Raw genomic sequence first — 25404 nt, forward strand, 5'->3', positions numbered from 1 at the left:
TGCTCCCTCTGAGGTTTGCTGCCCTGAGTCAGATGTGCAGAAGCTGCCATTAGAAGATCATTCAGAAAATTTGGAGGAAGGTAAGTGTGCAATTGTTTGTCTGATCAGGGTCAGAATTAGGGTTTCCAATCCTGATTGGAAGATCTGGGCCATTAGGGGTAGAATTTGTAATCCCTATCCAGCAAAGAAGTTATGAACACAACAGATTCTAAAGACAGTTGATATTATTTGGTAATAAACATCAATAAAAGAAGAAATTTAAAGATTATTTAGGAATATTTAGCCATTGCAATGCATCTTTGGTGGTCACTATTTGATAAAAGTGCATGGAATTGTATTTATATAAAATTACGTAAAAATTAAAACCTCAAAATAGCTCATTTGACCCAATCACAGTATAAAAAATGATTTGCATTTATATGGCATTTCTTATGAACACTGAACATCTCAAAGTGCTTTACAGCCAATGAAGGTTGTGTTGGTGGGGGTTAGTCACTGGTTAGCAGGGGTGTAATCAGGGGGCCGGGGTTAGTCACTGTTGTAACATAGGAAGGGTGGCAGCTAATTTGCCCACAGACAACCATGTAATAATGATGAGATAATCTGCTTTTTTGGGATGTTGGTTGAGGGAAAAATATTAACCGGACACTGGGGAGAACTCAGATATAAAAGCAAAGAACTGCGGATGCTGGAAATCCAAAACAAAAACAAAAACAAAAATACCTGGAAAAACTCAGCAGGTCTGGCAGCATCGGTGGAGAAGAGCACAGTTGACGTTTCGAAACCTCATGACCCTTCAACAGAACTAAGTAAAAATAGAAAAAAGGTGAAATATAAGCTGGTTTAAGGGGGGGGTGGGACAAGAAGAGCTGGATAGAGGGCCAGTGATAGGTGGAGATAACTAAAAGATGTCACAGACAAAAGGACAAAGAGGTGTTGAAGGTGGTGATATTATCTAAAGGAATGTGCTAATTAAGGGTAGAAAGCAGGACAAGCAAGGTACAGATAGCCCTAGTGGGGGTGGGATGGGGTGAAGGAATCTAAAAAGGCTAAAAGGTAGAGATAAAACAATGGATGGAAATACATTTAAAAATAATGGAAATAGGTGGGAAAAGAAAAAATCTATATAAATTATTGGAAAAAAAAAGGAGGGGGAAAAAACGGAAAGGGGGTGGGAATGGAGGAGAGAGTTCATGATCTAAAATTGTTGAACTCAATATTCAGCCCGGAAGGCTGTAGAGTGCCTAGTCGGAAGATGAGCTGCTGTTCTTCCAGTTTGCGTTGAGCTTCACTGGAACAATGCAGCAAGCCAAGGACGGACATGTGGGCATGAGAGCAGGGTGGTGTGTTGAAATGGCAAGCAACAGGGAGTTCTGGGTAATGTTTGCAGACAGACCGAAGGTGTTCTGCAAGGCGGTCACCCAGTCTGCGTTTGGTCTCTCCAGTGTAGAGGAAACCGCATTGAGAGCAATGAATGCAGCAGACTAAGTTGAGGGAAATGCAAGTGAAATGCTGCTTCACTTGAAAAGAATGTTTGGGCCCTTGGACGGTGAGGAGAGGGGAAGTGAAGGGGCAGGTTTTGCATCTTCTGCGGTTGCATGGGAAGGTGCCATGGGAGGGGATTGAGGAGTATGGGGTGATGGAGGAGTGGACCAGGGTGTCCCGGAGGGAATGATCCCTACGGAATGCCGCCGGGGGGTGAAGGGAAGATGTGTTTGGTGGTGACATCATGCTGGAGTTGGCAGAAATGGCAGAGGATGATCCTTTGAATGCGGAGGCTGGTGGGGTGATAAGTGAGAACAAGGGGCACCCTATCATGTTTCTGGGAGGGAGGAGAAGGCATGAGGGCGGATGTGCGGGAGATGGGCCAGACACGGTTGAGGGCCCTGTCAACCACCGTGGGTGGAAAACCTCGGTTAAGGAAGAAGGAGGACATGTCAGAGGAACCATTTTTGAAAGTGGCATCATCAGAACAGATGCGATGGAGGCGAAGGAACTGAGAGAATGGGATGGAGTCCTTACAGGAAGCGGGGTGTGAGGAGCTGTAGGTGAGGTAGCTGTGGGAGTCGGTAGGCTTGTAATGGATATTGGTGGACAGTCTATCACCAGAAATTGAGACAGAGAGGTCAAGGAAGGGAAGGGAAGTGTCAGAGATGGACCACGTGAAAATGATGGATGGGTGGAAATTGGAAGCAAAATTAATAAATTTTTCCAGGTCCTGACGAGAGCGTGAAGCAGTTCTGAAGCAATCATCGATGTACCAGAGAAAGAGTTGTGGGAGGGGGCCGGAGTAGGACTGGAACAAGGAATGTTCCACATACCCCATAAAGAGACAGGCATAACTGGGACCCATAAGGGTACCCATAGCCACACCTTTTATTTGGAGGAAGTGAGAGGAGTTAAAGGAGAAATTGTTCAGTGTGAAAACAAGTTCAGCCAGACTGAGGAGAGTAGTGGTGGATGGGGATTGTTCGGGCCTCTGTTCAAGGAAGAAGCGGAGAGCCACCAGACCATCCCGGTGGGGGATGGAGGTGTAGAGGGATTGGACGTCCATGGTGAAGAGGAAGCGGTTGGGGCCAGGGAACTGGAAATTGTTGATGTGATGTAGGGTGTCAGAGGAATCACGGATGTAGGTGGGAAGGGACTGGACAAGGGGAGAGAGAAGGGAGTCAAGATAGCGAGAAATGCGTTCCATAGGGCAGGAACAGGCTAACATGATTGGTCTGTCGGGACAGTCCTGTTTGTGGATTTTGGGTAGGAGGTAGAAGTGGGCCGTCCGAGGTTGGGCGACTATCAGGTTGGAAGCTGTGGAAGGAAGATCTCCAGAGGAGATGAGGTCAGTGACAGTCCTGGAAACAATGGCTTGATGTTCAGTGGTGGGGTCATGGTCCAGGGAGAGGTAGGAGGAAGTGTCTGTGAGTTGACTCTCAGCCTCTGCGAGGTAGAGATCAGTGCGCCAGACAACAACAGCACCACCTTTGTCAGCAGGTTTGATGACAATGTCAGGGTTGGACCTGAAAGAACTGGGGAGAACTCACCTGCTCTTCTTCAAAATGGTGCCATGGGATCTTTTACAGTCACCTAACCAGGCAGATGGAGCCTGAGTTTAACATTGCATCTGAAAGATGGCACTTCTGACAGTGCAATGTTCCCTCAGTACTGAGCCTTGATTTATGTGCTCAAGTCCACTAGAGTGGGACTTGAGAGGTGACATATTGAGCCACAGCTAGTATCCATAATTACATTCAATCCTACTCAATCCTACACAACTCTTTATATAAACATATATCAGAGACATAGATGGACAGATATCTCTATATGAGGCATGAACCCTACCTATGCTGCTATTGAGTCACAGACAGAAATTGGATAGAGTTAGCCTGCCATTGAAAGCAGCAGGAAAGTTTCAGAATGCTTTGCTCCTGGGCCAGTTGCTAGATAGCCACACTGCACTTCCAAACTTCTTCTAGTTTGGGTGGGTGGAGCTTTGCAAAAACATTTTCCTTGGTGAATAAAGAACTACAAATGGGTCAAACATGAAGGACCTGACTGTATGTGCCCTTATCAAGCTTCCTAATGAGGTGTTCACTACCAAAAAACCTCATTGAAAGCCTTTGCCTAGCACCAGAACATCAACATCTCTATTGGGAGAGACGGCTAATGTTGATTTAAGTGGGAGATTGCAAGGATGCCTCAAGATGGACACTCATGGCTCAGGGAAGGAGATCAGGATTAAAGGAGGCCTCATTGGCCCCTAGGTCTGCCACTGGAAGGCCATCTTCAGGCAACAACTGGGCTAGATGATCTTTGAAAATACCACATATTCCTTTAGGGCAAGGACTTAGATCCATTCCTGAGAATGGAAAATTCCAATCCCAGCCTTCCTATCATTCAAGGAAGTAGAAAAAGAAAGGCTAGAACTTTGAGAGCAATTCTTATACTTTCTTTTTGAATTGATTGAAGGGACAGTTCTAGAACGTTGATCACTATGTTACCCAAAGCAAATGAACACGCTGCCCTCATTCAATGGCCTTCAGCTCTTTTGGTGCAAGTTTCCTTCATCTTCACCAATTTATCTCAAACCATTCCTGTTGAGATTCTGGTGCTAGGCTAAGGCTTTTACTAAGGCTTTTGCCAGTGAACACCTCATTAGGATGTTTGCCTCACTGGGGTGCCTGTCCACCATCGGGAAGATCCTGACACCATAACCAACTTGATCCCAACTGGAGACTTAATTGAGCCTAATTAACTACCTGCCACTGCCAGGCAGGTAACCTGTTCCAGTCAGATCCACCTCCAGTAAGATGATTCAGAGGCAGGATAGTATGTAGGAGCTACCCCAGCACAAGAATCTCATTTTATTCCTGGTACTTCCTCCAAACTTATTGTTGTAATATGAGTTCTTTATATGTCTCAATGAAGAGACCTTCAGACTTGTATAGTTAAACATGAACCCTTTATTGGTAACCTTTTACTATTTACAGATCCCAGGTTACTGTCATGCATGGTGCTGTTACCTCCATGCAAGCTGGTTGCAGAATATTTTTTTCTAAACTATACTCTGTCTATTACCATGTGGCTCTATACATCATACTATGGGTAGGGCTATTCTCCAGTCCCATATTAACCCTTGCTCTGCTGAGCACCTTTACATTACAGTGGCATGCAGGCACACACAACATCATATAATAGCTATCTCCGTGGGACTGGGAAAATTCAACAAATATAATTTATTTTGAGGATATGTTATTTTAAAAGGTCGTTTGGTAGTACAGAATTTGAGTATTGCTGAAAAAGAGACATGTCGAAGCTTTTTGTCTTGCACTCACCAGGACACTTCACAAAAATACCAATATAAGAGCGAAATCACAATTTATACTGTATGAGAAGAGAGTGCTGATGGGTTGGCAAGTGAATGGTGATTGGTAGACACATTTCTCCATGGTGACACCTTGTACATTCCCATGAAGTCTCCTGATGAATGCAAAATGAAAAGTTTCGACATGCTTCCTTTTTCAGCATTATATCAGTGTTATATTGAAAGTTAACTATAGCTACTCATCTCCAGGTGTAGAAGATGCACACATTTGACCTATACAGGATGAGAAGTATTTGGAAGAAAAATTTAATTAGCTCCTATTTGCTAACTAGGCTATCATAAGTCATAAACGATCATTTAAAGCTCTTGTATTTCATTCCTACACGTGCCGTGTTTAACAGTATAACTCATGTAACTACATTATCTAAGCCTATTGGTAGAAGATTGTAGAAATGGACTCAACATTTCCCCTACTGTATTGAGTAAAAAAAGGAAGCTTTGTAAAATAAAATGTTCATGGAATGTGCCCAGTGGCTGGCATGGCTCAATTTATTGCTTATCCTGAGCTACAGTGAGGAAATGGGATTCTTCTGTAATATTTTTATATCTGAGTAAGAGTAACTTGTTAAGCAACATAAGGGGGCACACTAACATATGAATTAGGAGTACAGTCATTTAATAAGATCATGGCTGATCTGATTGTAACCCTAACACCACATTCCCACTTATCCCCAATAACCTTTCACCTCTTTGCTTATCAATAATGTAAAGTGTATTAAGCTTCAACCCTGTAACATGGGACCAGAGGTAGAGGTAACCGAACCAGTTGAGTTTTGTAACAATCAGATTGCTTTCATAGTAGTTTTGTTTGGTACAAGCCCACAAAGTATCAGGTTTACTGGATCCAGCGTCATGATTTGTCCTGATTTCTAGCCTAGTGCCATAATCCACTTAATATCAGACCCAATGAATTTACCATTGGTTCATCAGACAGGAACATCTGATAGATTTTATTTTGCACTTTGTTGGCTCCAAAATCATGTAAGGGAGACTGTCATGCCTTTCTGTTGATGAAATATTAAGCATTAGCTTGACTCATTGGTACCACACGTGTCTGATTCTGACAGTCATGGTTTTCAACCCTCACTCCAAGAGTTGAGCACATAATCCAGGCTGTGGGTGGTGCTGCATTGTCTGGGGTGCTGTCTTTTGGATGTGTTGTTATACCAAGGCTGTATCAACCTATTCCAGTGGATGTAACAGACCCCATGATACAGCAATAACAACTTATACATATGTATATAGCATCATTAACAAGGTGCTTCACAGGAACATTATCTTAACACCACATTCCCACCTATCCCCAATAACCTTTCACCTCTTTGCTTATCACTTTGTGGGCTTGTACCAAACAAAACTACTATGAAAGCAATCTGATTGTTACAAAACTCAACTGGTTCGGTTACCTCTACCTCTGGTCTCATATTACAGGGTTGAAAACAAAGTATGACACCAAGCCATGTCAGGAGATATTAGGTTAGGTGAGCAAAAGGTTGGTCAAGAGATGGGTTTTAAGGAGCATCTTATAGGAGGAAAGCAAAATAGAGAGATGGAGAGGTGCGGTGAGAGTATACCAGGACTTGGGGCCAAAGCAACTTAAGGTTCAGACACTAATGGTGAAGCAATTATAATTAGGAATTCACAAGACACCAGAGTTAGAGGAGCACAGATACCTCTGACGGCTACATTGCTGGAGGAGATTACAGAGATGAGGAGGAGCAATGTCATGGAGGAATTTGAAAACAAGGGTAGGAATTTTAAAGTCAAGATGCTGCTTGACTGGGAGCCAATGTAGGTCAGCGAGCACAGCCGTGGCAATAGGGGACAGGTCTTGCTGCAAGCTAAGACATGGGCAGCATGACTTTTTTTGGATGACCAAGGGTAGAATGTGGGAGGTCAGCCAGGGGTGCATTGGAATAGTTGAGTCTAGGAGGTAATGAAAGAAAGAATGAGGGTTTCAGCAGCAGATGATCTGAGAAATAGCAAAGTAAGGTGATATTACAGAGGTGGATAGGTGATCTTACTGATGGTGTAAATATGATGTTGGAAGCTCATCTTGGGATCAAATGTGAACGAAGGTTGTGAACAGATTGGTTTAATTTCAGACTATTGCCCGGAAAGGGATAGAGTTGACGTTTAGGGACGGAGTTTGGAGCAGTGACTGAAAAAAATAACAGCTTCGGTCTTTCCAATAGTTAATTGGAGGAAATTTCTGCTCATCCAATATTGGATGTCAAATAAGCAATCTGATAATTTAGCAACAGTGGACACTATTAAAAGAAAAGCATGAAATTATCTCAATATCCTAGCTGACACTGAAAAAACACAGTTTAACTGTTATTTATCTCATTGTTGTTTGTGGGACTTTGCTGTTTACAGATTGGCTGCTGTTTCCCTGCAGGGTGAGGGTCTGAAATATGCAATATAAATGAAAATGCTTTATTTGATCTCTTGGATGATGTATTTGGCTGCCTACTGTTTAAGAGAACTGGGGTCAGCTTTCATTCTAGTCTTAAATATCAATCCCCCGTACTGTCAGCGGTAACTGGCCTAGGAGGTGATCTTGTGGAGCAGTGTTTGGTGTCCCTGCCTCTGACACAGAAGCTCCAGGTTTGAGTCCCGTTCTCGGACTTGATGGCTGAACCTTAAATTGCCTTAGCCCCAAGCCCTGATATACCCTCCCTGTACTTCTCTGCCTCTCTATAACACAGCCAAGCAGGTTGAGAATCAACCTGTAAATCCATCCTCACATGCCAATGACAGGTGGTAAGAATGGGAAAGATTCCTGTTTGGCCACATGATGGAAAAATTGTTGGAGCCTCTACCATCATTAGCCATAACTCCAGACTACAAAATGCATGTTAAAAAAGTGCATGCTGTCCCAGCAACTCAGCCTTCCTGTGTGAACTGCAGCACACCACCAACTGGCCTAGAGTGTGGCTTTATGGATGTTTAACCTAAACTCTTAGTGCACACAGCCCATGGTCTTTTCAATAACAGCATCCCAGAGAAAGAGATCTGCTGGACATGTCATGCAAGTGAATCACTTATGGTTAAAAGATCCAAGTATGGTTAGACCCCATAAGTAACTAATGGAAACACTTATTTAAGATTGGCCCTTATATTATAATATTTCTAACATTATTAAAATAGATGATTTAAAAAAAAAATCAATGGTACACTTTTGAATGTCAAATGCAACAGCGTTTTTCTTTATTCATTCGTGGGATGTGGGCATCATTGGCTAAGCCAGCATTTATTGCCCATCCCTAATTGCCCTTGAGAAGGAGGTGGTGAACTGCCTTATCGAACTTCTGCAGTCCATGTGGTGTAGGTACACCCACAGCGCTGTTAGGAAGGGAGTTCCAGGATTTTGACCCAGCAACGGTGAAGAAATGTCAATATATTTCCAAGTCAGGATGGTGTGTGACTTGGAGGGGAACTTCCAGGTGGTGGTGTTCCCATTCATCTGCTGCCCTTGCCCTTCTAGATGGTAGCACTTGTGAGTTTGGAAGTTGCTGTCGAAGGAGCCTTGGTGAGTTGCTGTAGTACATCTTGTAGATGGTACACACTGCTGCCACTGTGCATCAGCGGTAGAGGGAGTGAATGTTTGTGGGTGGGGTGCCAATCAAGCAGGTTGCTGTGTCCTGGATGATGTCAAGCTTCTTGAGTGTTGTTGGAGCTGCATTTATCCAGGCAAGTGGAGAATATTCCATCACACTCCTGGCTTGTGCCTTGTAGATGGTGGACAGGCTTTGGGGAGTCAGGAGATGAGTTACTCGCTGCAGTATTTCTCACCTTTGATCTTCTCTTGTAGTCAAATTATTTATATGGCTAGCCCAGTTCAGTTTCTGGTCAATAGTAACCCCCAGGATGTTGCTATTTGGGGATTCTTCGATTGTAACGCCATTGAATGTCAAGGGGTAATGGTTAGATTCTCTCTTCTTTGAGATGGTCATTGCTTGGCACTTGTGTGGCACAAATGTTACTTGCCACTTGTCAACCCAAACCTGGATATTGTTTAGGATTTTCTGCATTTGGACGTGGACTGCTTCAGTATCTGAGGTGTCGCAAACTGTGCTGAACATTGTGCAATCATCAGCGAACATCCCCACTTCTGATCTTATGATGGAAGGAAAGTCATTGATGAAGCAGCTGAAGATGGCTGGGCCTTGGACACTATCCTGAAGAAGTCCTGCAGTGATGTCCTGGAACTGAGATGATTGACCTCCCACAACAACAACCATCTTCCCTTGTGCTAGGTATGACTCCTAGCAGAGGAGAGTATTCCCCCTGATTCCCATTGACTCCAGTTTTGCTAGGGCTGCTTGATGTCACATTCAGTCAAATGCTGCCTTGATGTCAAGGGTAGTCCCCCTCACCTCTCCTCTGGCATTCAATTGTTTTGTCCATGTTTGAACCAGGGTTACAATGAGGTCAGGAGCTGAGTGATCCTGGCAGAACCCAAACTGAGCGTTAGCGAGCAGGTTATTTTTAATCAAGTGCCACTTGATAGCAATGTTGATGACCCTTTCCATTACTTTACTGATGATTGAGAGTAGACAGCTGGGGCAATAATTGGGCTGGTTGGATTTGTCCTGTTTTTTGTGTACTGGACACACCCAGGCAATTTTCCACATTGCCAGGCAGATGCTCATGTTGTAGCTGTACCGGAACAGCTTGGCTAGGGGTGCGGCAAGTTCTGGAGCAAAAGCCTTCAGTACCATTGCCGGAATGTTGTCAGGGCCCATAGCCTTTGCAGTATCCAGTGCCTTCAGCCATTTCTTGATATCACGTAGAGTGAACTGAATTGGCTGAAGACTGGCATCTGTGATGCTGGGGATCTCTGGAAGAGGCTGAGATGGATCATCCACTTGGCACATCTGGCTGAAGATTATTCCAAATGCTTCAGCCTTATCTTTTGCGCTGATGTGCTGGGCTCCCCCAACATTGAACTGCAGGCTGCTGCTCCCCTACAACCACCGCCACTTCCCTGACCCAACCTCCCAGTCCCTTCCCAAGGGGCTTAATAGTTCCTGACCCCCAGCTCTGATCTTTCCCCAGGGTGCAAGGGCTCCAGATCTTCCCTTGTAAGCCTGTCAATAAGCAAATGGCCATCTTTCAGTACCAAAATTATTTGCAAAGATGTGAATCCACTGCAGTTTTAGATAGTTGTGGATATTTGTGGATCCTCCTCCTCCAGTGAGTTGTTTAATTGTCCACCACCGTTCACAGCTGGATGTGGCAGGACTGCAGAGCTTAAATCTGATCTTTTGGTTATGGGATCGCTTAGCTCCATCTATCGCATTGCTTACATTGTTTGGTGTGCAAGTAGTCCTGTGTTTTAGCTTCACCAGGTTGACACCTCATTTTTAGATATGCCTGGTGCTGCTCCTGGTATGCCCTCCTGCACTCTTCATTGAACCAGGGTTGATCCCCTGGCTTGGTGGTAATGGTAGAGTGGGGGCTCTGCCGGGCCATGAGGCCCGGATTGTGTTTGAGTACAATTCTGCTGCTGCTGTTGACCCACAGCGCCTCATGGATGCCAGTTTTGAGTTGCTAGATCTGTTCAAAATCTATCCCATTTAGCATGGTGGTAGTGCCACACAATACGATGGAGAGTATCCTCAATGTGAAGGTGAGATTTTGTCTCCACAAGGACTGTGCGGTGGTCATTCCTACCGATACTGTCATGGACAGATGCATGTGCGGCAGGCAGATTGGTGAGGATGAGGTCAAGTATGTTTTTCCCTCTTGTTGGCTCCCTACCACCTGCCGCAGACCCAGTCTAGCAGCTATGTCAGTCAGTAGTGGTGCTACCAAGCCACAATTAGTGATGGACATTGAAATCCCCCACCCAGAGTACATTCTGTGCCCTTGCCATCCTCAGTGCTTCCTCCAAGTAGTGTTCAACATCGAGGAGTACTGATTCATCGGTGGAGGGGGGAGCAGTACATGGTAATCAGCAGGAGGTTTCCTTGCCCATGTTTGACCTGATGCCGTGAAACTTCATGGGGTCTGGAGTCAATGTTAAGGACTCCCAGGGCGACTCTGTCTTGACATATACCACTTTGCTGCCACCTCTGCTGGGTCTGTCCTGCCGGTGTGACAGGGCATTCCCAGGGATGGCGATGGTGGTGTCTGGGACATTATCTGTAAGGCATGAGCTGTAGTTTATACAAAGCTATAAAACAGCTTTAGATATAATTAGATCATCCATGAATGCCTGAACTCCATTATGGTCACTGTCATGAACAGTGTATTTTAAAAAGTATCACAGCTCCCAAATTATAGTTCAATTTAAATTACCATGTGATTTAGTTGTTTTACTGTTGGAATAATAAACCATTCATAAAGTTCTTTTTCAACATATTTTCACTTATCAAGCTCTCCAAAGGCATGCTTATTCTAAAACTGCAGTGGATTCACACCTTTGCAAACAATTTTGGTACTGAAAGATGGCCATTTGCTTATAGACAGACTTACAAGGGAAGATCTGGAGCCCTTGCGCCCTGGGGAAAGATCAGAGGCTGGGGGTCAGGAGCTATTAAGCCCCTTGGGAAGAGATTGGGAGGTTGGGTCAGGGAAGCAGCGGTGATCGAGGGGGAGCAGCAGCCTGCACTTTTTGAATGTGGGTTCAGGAGGGACACACCTGCTCTATATTTGGGTCAGCAAATTTGAAAAACTTACCTTTTTGGTAGCAGGCAGCCCCAAGGCCTGAACTGGTTGTTCATGGCAAACCTATCTTGAAGTGGGGGTCTCAAGCAGATGTTAAACACCTTATGTTCATATGTAAAGGGCTAAGCACCTACAGTATTTATTATCCTAAACCAATATAGCAGGCGGGACATTTCCAGCCAGAATATGTGCGTGATTGCTGCCTGCCTGGCTTAGTATGCCAGTTAGCACCCAAAAAATGGGCACTGCGTGTCTAAATTTGTAGAACAACCTGTCCTAATTCAACTCTCTTTACAGTGCTAAGAAGACAGGGAGGACAAAGACCATAAGACCACAAGACCATAAGACATAGGAGCATAAATTAGGCCATTCAGCCCATTGAGTCTGCTGCGCTATTCAATCATGGCTGATAAGTTTCTCAACCCCATTCTCCCGCCTTCTCCCCGTAACCTTTGATTCCCTTACCAATCAAGAACCTATCTATCTCGGTCTTAAATACACTATAGATACTATAGGTAAGTATATATGTGGGATGGATTATTCAAGCATGAAAAAGTTCAACCTCTGAATCTGTGTTATATTCTGAGTTACTTTTTATGATGTATTAGTTGAGATAGTAAAAGTGACTGTAAAAAATTGAGCTATAAAGCCAGCACCATTCGTTTCCATCAATCCACAATATCTCAAGCTAAAGCTCAATATTGCTGATAAGAGAAACATGTTGCTGAAGCTTTTTGTCCTGCACTCATCAGGACAAAACAAGAATGCCAAATTTCAAATAATCATAACAATTCATACTGCAGGATAAAAGGGGTGCTGCTTGATTGACAAGTCAACTCTGATTGGTTGAGGCATTGCCATGGAGAAAGCAAAGGGGAACTATAGGCTTCACAAGCTCCCAGTTAATTCAGAAAAGGTGCAAGCTTGGAAATATTCCTTTTGTTTGCAGTGAATGTGTCCCTGCATATGAATGTATGTCATTTCTAGCAAGTGTAAATGAGCTACGTTACAAGCTTGACTGATCATCTTAAATTAGTTGTTAGTGTAGCTATTAGCACACTCAGGATTGTTCCGCAAGTGTTGCCCAATCACTTAATCACATCTAACAATAGACACCTTGTTTTGGGCTCAATAGCTATTTCTGATGTAGTCCTAATTTAACTTGGACCAGAGAAAAATGTAGATAATTGCTGAAACCACAGCTTTCTGTTTAACAGCTGGTTTAAGAACAATTCTGTGCATCATCTTATCAGAATTGTAGAGAAATATGCAGTGAAAGACGGATAGACAATTTAAAAGAGGTCTTAATCAGGAAAGACCTCCCACCTCACTAAGCAGCTCATAATCCATGTGGGACACTTAAAATATGACTTCAGTAGATCAGTGAAACATCAATCTGTGATTTAGAGATTTAGAAGAGTTAGGGTCCAACATCAGATTGACAGCCACTGCCCCAGTTTTTAAAAAACTGTTGCCGTTCCTATACCATATCCAGAACAGTAGCTAGGAGTGCACTCCCGAAAAATTGGAGGCCTTGGAATGGTGTCTGGAATCTTGGAATCAGAGACAGCCTCTGCTTTTTAAACATCTCCCAAGTCATGAGGAGCATTGGGTGTGTAGTAACTGAAGGTATAGCCTCTCCTGCTGGCTATCAGGTGTCATGTGATGTTCTGGGAGGCTCTAACCAATGAGCCCTAAGCGTGGGCAATCTGGTGGGGCTCCCTCACCAGAGTCCTGAGTGAGCATGTAGGACCTGAAAAGCTCTCTGTAATAAAGTTTCTTGTCCGGTCCGTCAAGTCATTATATTTGGCAACGAGGGTAAAATAGCTCCGATGCTGCACCTTGCCTTGTTACCGTGAGTGCATTGAATCTTTAGAAAAAGAAAAGACTACTCACCAGTCATGCCACTCTTCAGCAGAATCGATCCTTATGATGCGACAATGGAAGACTGAAGCCAGTATGTAGAGCACCTTGGTTTTTATTTCTTAGTGAATGAAATTACCGTGGAGGAAAAGCAGAAAGCCAACCTTTTGAGTGTATGTGGCAGTAAGACATACAATCTCATTCGCAACCTGACAGCCCTGAGCATACCCAATTCTAAGTCCTATAATGAATTGGTGGACCTCGTAAAAATGCATTTCCAACCGAAGCCATCCATAATAATGCAGATTGGTGTTAGGGCCCCGGGAGAGTCCATCATAACCTATGTAGTGAACTTAAAGCAGTTGAGAGAACACTGCAACTTCAGGAACATGTTAAATGATATGCTGCAGGGCCGATTCATTTGTGGAGTTTGGGTCTACGCCATTCAGCGCCGTTTACTCGTTGAGGTCAACATCAACTTTAAGCCCACCCTAGAAATCTCGCTCACCACGGAAAGCACTGCGAGAGCCTCGCTGGCTTTGCAACACATATAACATGACGCTGTTCTTCATGTGGGGTGGGAATCTGCCACCGAACATGGCACAAAAACCAGACCCACAGCATCAAAGCAAGAGGCAACGTCCGCTGTTCGAAACTTGAAAAGGCCTCATAGAAACACTTCAGCAGCGATTCCAAAATTAAGTTGTTATAGATGTGGAGGTGACCACAGACCGGACACCTATAAATTTAAAGAGGCAGAATGCCATTATTGCCATAAGAGCGGTCACATAGTAAGGCAGTACGGGGCAAAGTCGAAACAGCTCGTAAAGCAGCAAACCAACATGATTGAATTAAAAAACACAGCAGAATCTGAAGCTGCCGGCACTGATAGGCCAACACCAACATTTATTCCAGTATAACATAACCACTGTAAAAACCAAACCTGTCACTGTCACAATCCAAGTTAGTGAGAAGCCGCAATAATAGAGGTGGATACAGGTGCCTCAACCACTGTGGTGGGAGAGCACACTTTCAAATACCTTAATGAAGGTAGAAATCCAGTAAACAGCGGACAACTGCCAAATGAAAGACAAACACTGGGGAATCTATTCAGGTAAAGGGCATCACCACAGTACCAGTGTCTTACAGGCAACAGACAGCCCAGCTGTTAACAGCTTATATTTCACCTCATTTCTATTTCTCTTCAGTCCTGATGAAGAGTCACACGGACTCGAAACGTTAACTCTGACTTCCTCTCCACAGATGCTGTCAGACCTGCTGAGTTTTTCCAGTGATTTTTGTTTTTGAGACAGCTCAGATGCCTGTGATAGTAGTGAAAGGAGAAGGGCCCAGTCTTTTGGGGCGAGGTTGGATACAGAAAATCAAGCTCAACTGCTCTGAAATATTTCACCTCAAAACAGGAGGAGTTCCTGAACTGTTAAGGAAATACGAGGTATTTCAGGATGAATTAGGGAAGTCAAAAGGCCTGCAAGCCAAGATATATGTGGATCCTCAGGGGACAACAGGTCTGTGCCTTATTGAAGGAGAAGGTGGATGCAGAACTGTGCTGGTTAGAAAAGCTGGGCATCATCCAACTTGTCCAATTCTCAGAATGAGCAGCACTCATAGTTCTATAGTGGTTAAACCTGACCAAACATTTGTGGGGATGATAGATTGCCAGATTGGCAGCAAAACTAGACAAGCACCCCATTTCAAGGACAGATGACTTATATGCAAAGCCAGCTGGAGGCAAGACCTATACAAAATTGAATATGAGCCACACCTACCAACAATTAGATCTGGATAGTATGTTGAGAGAATACATGACTATTAAGGCTTGGCCTGAATAGCCAAGTGGTTATGGTACTGGGCTTGTAACCCCAAGATCAAGAGTTCAAATCTCACCATGGCAAATTATGAAACAATGTAATTTCATCTGAATAGGAACAGATGGAAGCGTGTTTGTACTCAAAAAAGTTACATGACTATTAACACACACAAGGGTCTTTATCAATACACCCACCTACCCTGTGGAGTATCATCTGCATGCACTATCTTCTAGAGAACAATGGAGAGTCTTTTGCAAGGACTTCGCCGAGTGGTAATATACTTAGATGATGTTCTGTTCACAGGGACAACCGAGATCGAACACTTGGCCAACCTGGAGTGGGTGGTGAGAAGGTTCATGGAAGCCAGCATATGGTTAAAGTAGGAAAAATGTACATTTCAAACACCAGAAGTTACTCACCTGAGTCACAGGGTGGACTCTATGGGTTTGCATCCAGTAGAAGAGAAAGTTCAGGCAATAAAAGATGCACCCTCACCATCCAATGTAACCAAACTCAAGTCCTTCCTAGTTATGATCAATTACTATAGACACTTCTTGCCAAACTTATCAACTGTGTTAGCACCATCACACTTGTTGTTAAAAAGGAATCACCATTGGTTGTGGAATTCACCACAGGAAGAAGCCTATGTGAAAGTAAAGAAACTGTTGCATTTGTCATGTTTATTGGTACACTTTAACCCATCGAAATAGTTGAGATTAACATGTGATGTCTCTCCTTATGGTGTAGGAGCCATGTTATTACATAGAATGGAAGATGGACCAGAAATGCCCATTGGCTATGTCTCGAGAACCCCCTCCACAGCTGAGAAGGGTTATTCCCAGCTAGAAAAGGAAGGTTTGTCAGTGATATTCAGCGTGAAGAAATTCCACAAGAACCGACATGGACAACATTTCACCATTGTGTCGGACCATAAACCATTAATGGATTTATTCAGTGGGGATAAGGCCATTCTGCCAATAGCATCAGCAAGAATACAACATTGGGCTCTGATATTAACTGCGTATGAGTATACTTTTCTGTACCGCTCTGATTTACACATCGCAAATGCAGACGCACTCAGTCGTCCACCATTACCAGATAGCATTGTGCATGCTTCTATTCCATAAGAAGTTGTGCTATTACTGAATTTCTTGGATTCCTCACCTGTTTGTGCAAAGCAAATTAGAAATTGGACAAACAGAGATCCAATATTGTAGAAAGTCAGGGACGTTGTTTTGCAAGGATGGTCAAATTCACCTGTACCTGAAGGTTTGAGACTATTCCATGACAGAAACACAGAGTTAAGCTGTCAAGATGGGAAATAGTGGTGGGGATTAAGAGTTGTCGTCCCATCACAAGGTTGAGAACCACTCTTGACAGAGTTTCACAGTGCGCAACCAGGCATATCAAAGATGAAAATGTTTGTGCGAAGCTATGTCTGGTGGTCAGGCATTGACAGTGACATTGAAAGCATAGTCCAGTTTTGGTCCCCTTATCTAAGGAAAGATATACTGGCACTGAAGGCAGTCCAGACAAGGTTCACTAGGTTGATTCCAGGTATAGAGGGATTTTCTTATGAGAAGAGGTTGAGTAGGTTGGGCCTGTACTCATTGGAGTTTAGAAGAATGAGAGGCGACCTTATTGAAACATATAAGATTCTTAGGGGGCTTGACAGGATAGATGCTGAGAGGTTGTTTCCCTTTGTGGGAGAATTTAGGACCAGGGGGCATGATCTCAGAGTAAGGGGTTGCCTATTTAAGGCAGAGATGAGCTGGAAATTCTTCTCTCCGAGGGTAGTGAAGCTGCGTAATTCATTACCAAAGAGGACTATAGAGTTTGAATCATTAAGTATATTCAAGGCTGAGATAGACAGATTTTTAATCAGTAGGGGAACCAAGGGTTATGGAGAAAAGGCAGGAAAGTGGAATTGAGGATTATAAGATCAGCCATGATCTCGGTAAATGGCGGAGCAGACTCGATGGGCCGAATGGCCTACTTCTGCTCCTACTTATTATGATTTTTTAGTCAAGTACTGTCTCCATTGTCAGCAACAAGAGAAGTTGCCTGTTTCAGCTCCCCTGCATCCATGGGAATGGCCTGGTCAACCCTGGGTTAAACTATATATCGATTATGTTGGACCATTCTTAGATACCATGTTTTTGTTGATTGTAGATGCACATTCTAAATGGATGGATGTACACGAAGTCAAATCACCAACATCGAGTGCAACTATCGAGAAGCTGCGTCACTGTTTTAGCATACATGGCCTACATGAAATCGTCCTTTCTGATGACAGTACAGCCTTTACCAGCACAGAGTTTCAGAAATTCATGAGGGTCCATAGCGGGTGGGTGGGGGGTATGACGTGGCATGGATGGGGTGGGGGGAGTGTGTTGGGGGTGAGGGCAAGTGATGAATGAGGGCCTTGCTGTTTTTATTTTAACTAGGATGAAGTCCCACAGCACTGAGGCAGGCCTTTCAAATAGCCAAGCTTGGCACCTGGCCGCCGCTGTGGCTGTCTCTGAACTTCTTCCCAGGTCGGCTGGTCAGGAATTTACCTGATTCCCGCAAACCGCCTCCTGGGATGAGAAATCCAGGCCATAATGTCAGCTGGATTATATTTCACATCGAAATCATGTCGAAGTGCCCGTGGCTGTGTTCGCTGGAGCACTGGTGTACGTGCTTTAACTGACTGAAGTCTGTGTTTCAGCCAGTCGCCCCCATGACAGGCATTGGGAGGAGACCATCTCCCGAAAGGGAAGGACACAAAAGCAGCCAGCTACAATCTGACGGTGGCTGAATCGGGAAAGTTTTTTTGGCAGAAATCTCGCATGCCTGCCCATCCCAGATGCAGACGGCGATGAAGGTGAGGGGGACAAGAGAAGCAGTAGCTGTAACAGTAAAATAAAGCAAAATGCAGCGGATGCTGGAAATTTGAAATAAAAACAGAAAATGCTGGAAAAACTCGAGGTCTAGCAGCATCTGCGGAGAGAGAAACAGAGTTAACATTTTGAGTCCAGTGTGACTGCTCCAGAGCTATGAAGCAAAGTCATATTGGACCCGAAACTTTAATTCTGTTTCTCTCTCCACAGGTACTGCCAGACCTGCTGAGATGTTCCAGTAACTGTAACAGTAACAGTAAATAGACAAACTTTAGGTTATACAGGATAAATATATTAGGGTATTACACTGAAATTGGGAATAAATGTGTGATATTTTTCTGATCCTTTTCGGTTTGGAACCAGGCTCTAGTTGGGTTGGCAAACAGATTGAGCTACTGATTTCTCTAAAATGTCTATAAATTATGCATATTTCTAGAAAAAAAAATTGTCAAGCTAACATATTCAATACGTTTTCTTGACATTTGAGACTTATGGACATTGAAGAATTTATTTTGAAGGTCCCCAATATTTTTAACAAAAAAAGCTAATACTTCACTGAGCCACGTTACATTTACATACTCCAGAAATATTCTGCTGGAGAAAAAGCAAGTCAGATGCTTCAGATTGCTACACTCTGACAGGCCATGCTAACACATTCAGCATAATTTTACAGCTTAAAGTTTCCCCAGTAATTTTCCCCCACACTATGTTTCACGCACAATCTGTATTTACAGACGCAGAGAGACATTAATACAATGACCTAGCCATTGAGGCTGAGTTTAAAATAATAAAAAGTACCAATCACCTGAGGTTGTACTGATCAAACACTGACCCCCACTATGAGTGAAGTGCAGGACATATCTCATGTGGTGTGTTTTTGAAAACAACATTCCCATGGAGAAACAAAGTATTGGATCAAATTCAGCTTTTGCATTTCAGAATCGAAGAAAGATTTCACTCCAGGGGAACGTGCTTTCGGCATGACTCCCTAAAGCATGTTAAAGGAGATTACTAATCTGCAATGAGTTAGCTGATCTCAGCTAGGGGCAGAAGTAAGGTGTGGTGCTCTTGGCTCCTGTGCCAGGACTCCTGCTCTTAATCACTATTCAATGACAGCTGCTGAAAGCTGAATATTTCTGGACATTGAGTAAGAATGGGATCAGGTTGTCTGTGGTGCACGCCCCACCCCAGCAAGAGTCAGCACCTTCAGAAGAAGAGAGGAAAAGGAAAGGAGGGAGAACATGGTGAAAAACAAAGTTAAATAGGTCCCTCCATGAGATGTAACTAAGTTTCTGCAACACCTGAAATAAGTTTGGCAAGATCCATTTCTCTTACGCTTTCCACTCAGAAGGAGTTCTCTTAGATGGAACATGTAGCAGGTTCCTCTCTGACTGGCTGCTGTTCAGAGGAGCTGAGACAAGCATTCCTTTTAATAGATGCCAAGCAGAGAGGAACATTTTGGCTTTTTGGGTTGAATACGTAGGAGCCATCTCCATGGGATAGCAGCATAAAAAAGAAAGACTTGCATTTGTATAATGTATTTCACAACCTCCCAAAATTCTTTAAAGCCAATTCAAAATACACTTTTGAAGTGTATTCGCTATTGTAACATAGGAAACGAGGCAGCCAATTTGCACAAAGTAAGCTCCCACAGAAATAAGTCCCTGGTTCTTCTTCAAAGCAGTGCCTTAGGATTTTTTTTATCCACCTGAGGGAGCAGATGGGACGCAGTTTAACATCTGAAAGATGACACCTTCAACAGTGCAGCACATTCTCAGCACTGCACAGATGTGTCAGCTTAGATTTTTATGCTTAAATTGCTGAGCTGGAGTTTGAACCCATAACCTTCTGGCTCAGAGGCAAAAGTGCTACTAACTGAACCACAGCTAACAGCTGGAAAAGGTAAAGAGGGGTCCATGATCCAAATGGATTTCTTCCAGTTTGGGGTGAAATATAACAGGTTTTTCAATGATTTCTAACTGATCACTGCCTTCAGGGCTTCAACAGCACACCCAATGGAGGAGTGTAGAATTACTAACAGCATCTTTTAGATTTCCATGTTTAACTGCCCATGTGTGGACTCCAGATGTTGCCGTTGCTTTCAGGGAATAATGACAGCAAAGGTTGACAGTTTCGCCATCACTACAACTGCAAAAAGCTAGGCCATCCCTACCTGAACGTCGTGACACATCTTTCAATCCATACTTGCCAAATTTGATTGGCTTTCAAATATAACAGGCTGCTTTTGTGGCCTGAGGGAGATAGTGATCCTGATGTCATGGTGAGTGGTGAAGCAATGCTGCTTACTGTTGATCTCATAGAGAGTTGCCCAGAAAGATCCAGCAATCTCTAAGGCACGAATTTCCCCTTTCTAGACATCAGTTTGAATTTGGTGCCAAGTCAAGGGGATCTCTAGGCCTCCAGCAGCAGTGATGTCAGGGCCAGAGGAGCTTCTCAACAGTAATTGTGAATGTGGTATGCTGCTACAACCCTAGCTACATTTTGTTCAAAAAGGTATAACTTTTTCAAGGGTTTTTTACTGCGAGATTAATAGTGTAAAATGGCATAAAAGGGCAAGTTCTCATCAGTTCAATGATTTCTAACTGATCACTGCCTTCAGGGCTTCAACAGCACACCCAATGGAGGAGTGTAGAATTACTAACAGCATCTTTTAGATTTCCATGTTTAACTGCCCATGTGTGGACTCCAGATGTTGCCGTTGCTTTCAGGGAATAATGACAGCAAAGGTTGACAGTTTCGCCATCACTACAACTGCAAAAAGCTAGGCCATCCCTACCTGAACGTCGTGACACATCTTTCAATCCAAACTTGCCAAATTTGATTGGCTTTCAATTTCTGCTTCGAAATTCTTGCTCACCAGCCTGGAAGGATTAATTAGTCTGCACTTAATGTAGAAAAATGACAAAATTAGTTAGAGAAATACAATCCTTAATTCATGACAGAAATAATTGTTTATAAATAAATAAGATTTAAAGGTACTCCCGAGACCGTGAATACCATGATGTTAACTGATTGATGTACTGCATACAGTTTTGTAAGAGTTTTGTAAGCAAAAGCAATTTTCCAGCTGGTGAGGTTAAGAAGTGAATAACTGCCATTTAAAAATAAACTGAGCCAGAAATGAGCAACGCCTAGCTTTGATCTAGTACGATTGAACCATCTAAATTTAAATTAGCTCCAATTTCTGGCCTGGAGTTTTAGACATCCCTAATGCTCATTGAACCAACTGTAAGTGCTTGACCCCGGAATGAACTTTGTATTAAAGTCAACAAACCCATAGCTGCCAACCTTGGCACGTTACTAGGAGTGAGGTTTTATAAGCACAAAGGAGGAGATGGATTACAAGTCCATTGGAATATATAAAGATGCATTTATTTTCAAAGAGCGGGACACAGGGAAACAATGAGTCTGACTCCTAAATAGTGAAACTTGGCAGGTTTGCAAAACCCATCAGGTTCCCGGACATTCTGCTTTATTCTCGATTGTTTTAATATACTCCTCAAGGTACCTTGGGTTCCTAGCTGGGCAGATTGTCTCTGAAGTCCATGTGCAAAATATCATCAGACCATTAAAAATTTAATGGCTACAGCAAAATAGATCACTTTTGGGTCAAGGATACATCACAGCAATATTGCTGAGCATTAGCAGATCTTTTGCTGTTATGCCCCAGAGGTTTCAAAACAGCTCAAACCTCCTGAAGGCTTAGTGCTGACAGTCCAGTTACAGATGAAGGAAAAGATCAACAGTATTAGCCCCATAAAAAACAGAAATCAGGGAGTTATCACTGGTGAAATGCAGTCAGATTGAGATCTGATAAGTGGTTGAGAAATGTTGATGTTATGCATCAATCCCATTAATTGAAAGTAACCATTTAAAACATAACTACAAATAAGGGTATTTAGCATTAAAGTTCCATTTACTGAGTGACAATTTAAGCAACAGTTACCATGCTGGTAAGACTCTTAAGTACAGATTATTATTTTTTAAAGTGAAGATGCAGTCTGTTATGGTGCAGCAGAATAATAACATCAATATAGGTACAAATCCTTAATCTTCGATGTATCCTGTACTTTAGTCCATAGTGAGTGGATGCAAGGTCCTATCTCATTTTATTGCTTTACATTTGATTAATGTTTTTTGTTCCTGTTTACTTATTCATTCATTAATTCCTTCATTTGGTCTTTCATCCTTTGTTATGACAGACATCCATTTACTTATCACTTTAAAGAGTAGAATGCAACATCTTGGGTCACACATCCCCTCCTGCAGCACATATTTTCCACCGAACATGCCACAGATTAGAAACCAGAAAAGTCATCAATGCTAAAAATGTCTAGCTCATTCTGACACAATTCTATGTAGCTTGAAAAAATGAAATCATTATCTCAGAAAGCATATGAAAAAAAACCTACTAGAACTATGCCACATGAAATATATATTGGATCCTCAAAACAAGGATGAGTTGGCAATTTGATTATAACCAGCAGCAATGGTGACTGGGTTATACAGCAATCTAGTCATCTGGTTGTCTGTGGACACATCACAAACACGCCGTTCCATTAACCAGCACTTCCAGGCCAACACTGGGGCATACCGGAACCCAGGCTGGCATTTGATATTATATACATGTTAGCCAGAGCACTAGGAAATGTCAGGAAAAGAGATCAGAGCAGTAGCAGTGGATAATGAAGCAGAGACTTCACAGTGTAGCAGTCAGAGAAGGTCAAACCTGGTATTGTAGCAAAAGTGGTGGGGATGAGACTTTGCATCCAAGAGAGCATCTCAAGAGGTAATTGAGGTCAAGGACTGAAACTGTACCAGACTTGAAAAAAAATGGCTTTTGGTTACAGTTCAGTGCAGAATTGAAAGATCCTTGGAGGATTTATTTCAATTTTAAATGTGGAGATAATTGAATAGCAAATGTACCTATGCATGAATGTATTTACTCATAAAACTTTTGTGGTTTCCCTGCTATGGAATGTAAATTACGTAGACAGCCCCACACCACCCCAACCACCTTCCTCCCCCAAGATGGTGCAGTTGGGAAATGTACTGCAACTGAGCCACAGAGATCAGGTCCTTGGTTCAATCCCTGTTTTGTGCTGAATTAGGTGGTCTCAGTCAGGATATCAGTCTGGGTGGTGCAATGGCCTCATAATCATTGGGCTAGGGAGGAGGAAATCAGCCAGGTGTGCTGCTTCTGATTGCTGTGAATTGACTGCATGTGTAGATGTAGGATAAGGATGACTTGAATAGCCAAGTGCCCACATAGTTTAACAGCTTGCCGAGACTTTTCTGAATGATTGAAAAGTGACGCCCTGCACCACCAACAGGAAAGAAGATGAAAAAGTTGGAGGGAAAAATTGCAAAGGAAAACCAAGGGATGGTTTCTTGTCCATACCTCTTGGGTGAAGTATTTCAGGCAAGGAGGCTTGAATGTTTCTACCACAGACAGTTTGATTTCCTCACTTCTGTGTTCCCTCAGCTGTAGTGAATTGTCCTCAAAGGGAGACTGTCTACCGGCTAAAATGGTACTTCTCTGCTACATCCAGTTTTTTTTTAATCCCAGTAATGTCACATTTATGGCTACCATTGAATTGAAGTGCTAAAAATGGCTCTTCCTTTTGCACTGTGGTCCATTATAAATTGGTTTGCTTTTTTTTTCATTGATTTGTAAAGCTAAAATTCCATAAGGCTGGGGATAAACTGGATTTGAAACTGAGATCCAATCTCTAAGTGGAGGATTTTCAAAATGGTGGCCAATCATTTCGAGAGGGAGGCAGCATACAGTGCATAATGAAAATAGAAAAGTGTTCTCATAATAATACTCATTAAAATAAAATTAAAATTAAATAAGATGCCAATTAATAATAAAACTATTTAATTGTAGGATATGTTTTATAAATAGAAAGCGCTGCTGTGGGTGGTAAAATACTTTTATTCCATTTTGTGAAACAGACTGTTGCTCACTTGTGAAATTATAAATTATTTCTCATTGCCCCTGCAGCATGATTTCTATGTATCTTTTAATATTCCTTGAGGCCACTTCCCAATGTACAGTATATTGACAGTTTCTGATGTTTAGCTTGTAGTTTTGAATTGAATAAAGAAGTGCAAGGAAAACCCGCGTTCCAAGAAAATTAACTGGAGGATTTTGCGCTTCAATAAAACATTACAACGAGTCACTTCTGGTCTGGGAGGTCCCTGGAAGCACACAGACTACTTGTTAGAGAGTACGACCTAATTACTCTCATGAATAAATAAAACCCTTTCTTTTTACGTTCTCATGTCCCTTTTACTATCAGGTCATATCACAGTGTCAGTCATACCCTTACAGAATATTCATACCTTTTCCTGTTGAAGCAATAAGCCTTACTGTAGTAATACAACAAATATGTATTATTCTATGCGCTGATTTTATTCTAGTGTGCTAATTTTATTAATGCAAAAGCAATATTCCAGAAATACAGCTTGGTCCTGATAACTCCGTCATGTTTGGCACTGAAAATTGAATTCTTTTATCATTTGAATTGAGCAATGCAAATAACAGAAATATAAGAGTTCAACATTAAAACAACTGAATGATCTGATAACCTGAATGCAGCAACTTTGAGATTCGAGGGAAGACTGTAAATTTTGCCTTTAGGAGTCATAACCATCAGTCTATAGTTATGCAAGCAAATGTACAGCCACTATTACCAAATACAGTGCATTCAGTTGGAAATGCATGCCTTCCAAAATCATTAAAAGGAAAAAGCTGCAAAATGGTTCTCTGTAGATACGATTGTCAGATAAGCACAGAAGTGCGAAATTGTAGTCACAAAGCTATTTAGAGCTAAGAAAACAGCCTTATTACCCTGCCATTTTTACTGTTTTGTGTGACATTAGAAAGTCAGGCCTGACATATATTTTTTATGGCTTCATAAAGTCGTCCTCTGACCAGGTCACCCTCCTCATAACTAGGGAGCAGTACACTTGAAAAACCCATTAATCACCGTTGAAAGGAGCTCCTGTCTACCCCTTCAATATGCACAGTCTGGCAAGAATTGTTCAGTGCAAATGCTAAGTTACTTGTTCTCCAATGCCAAATGACCCATTCATTTCTATTAGCATGGCTGCTGTGAAGGGCAGGCTTGCTTTCCACACATGCACTGTCTTCTGGGAAATATCTTGGCCCAAAGACAGCACACCACACAAGATCATTCATATTCATTTCCTTTCATGATGAACCAATGTAGAACCTTCGAGTTGA

This window comes from Carcharodon carcharias, chromosome 26 (genome assembly GCF_017639515.1).
Source record: "Carcharodon carcharias isolate sCarCar2 chromosome 26, sCarCar2.pri, whole genome shotgun sequence".
NCBI classification, from domain to species: Eukaryota; Metazoa; Chordata; class Chondrichthyes; order Lamniformes; family Lamnidae; genus Carcharodon; species Carcharodon carcharias.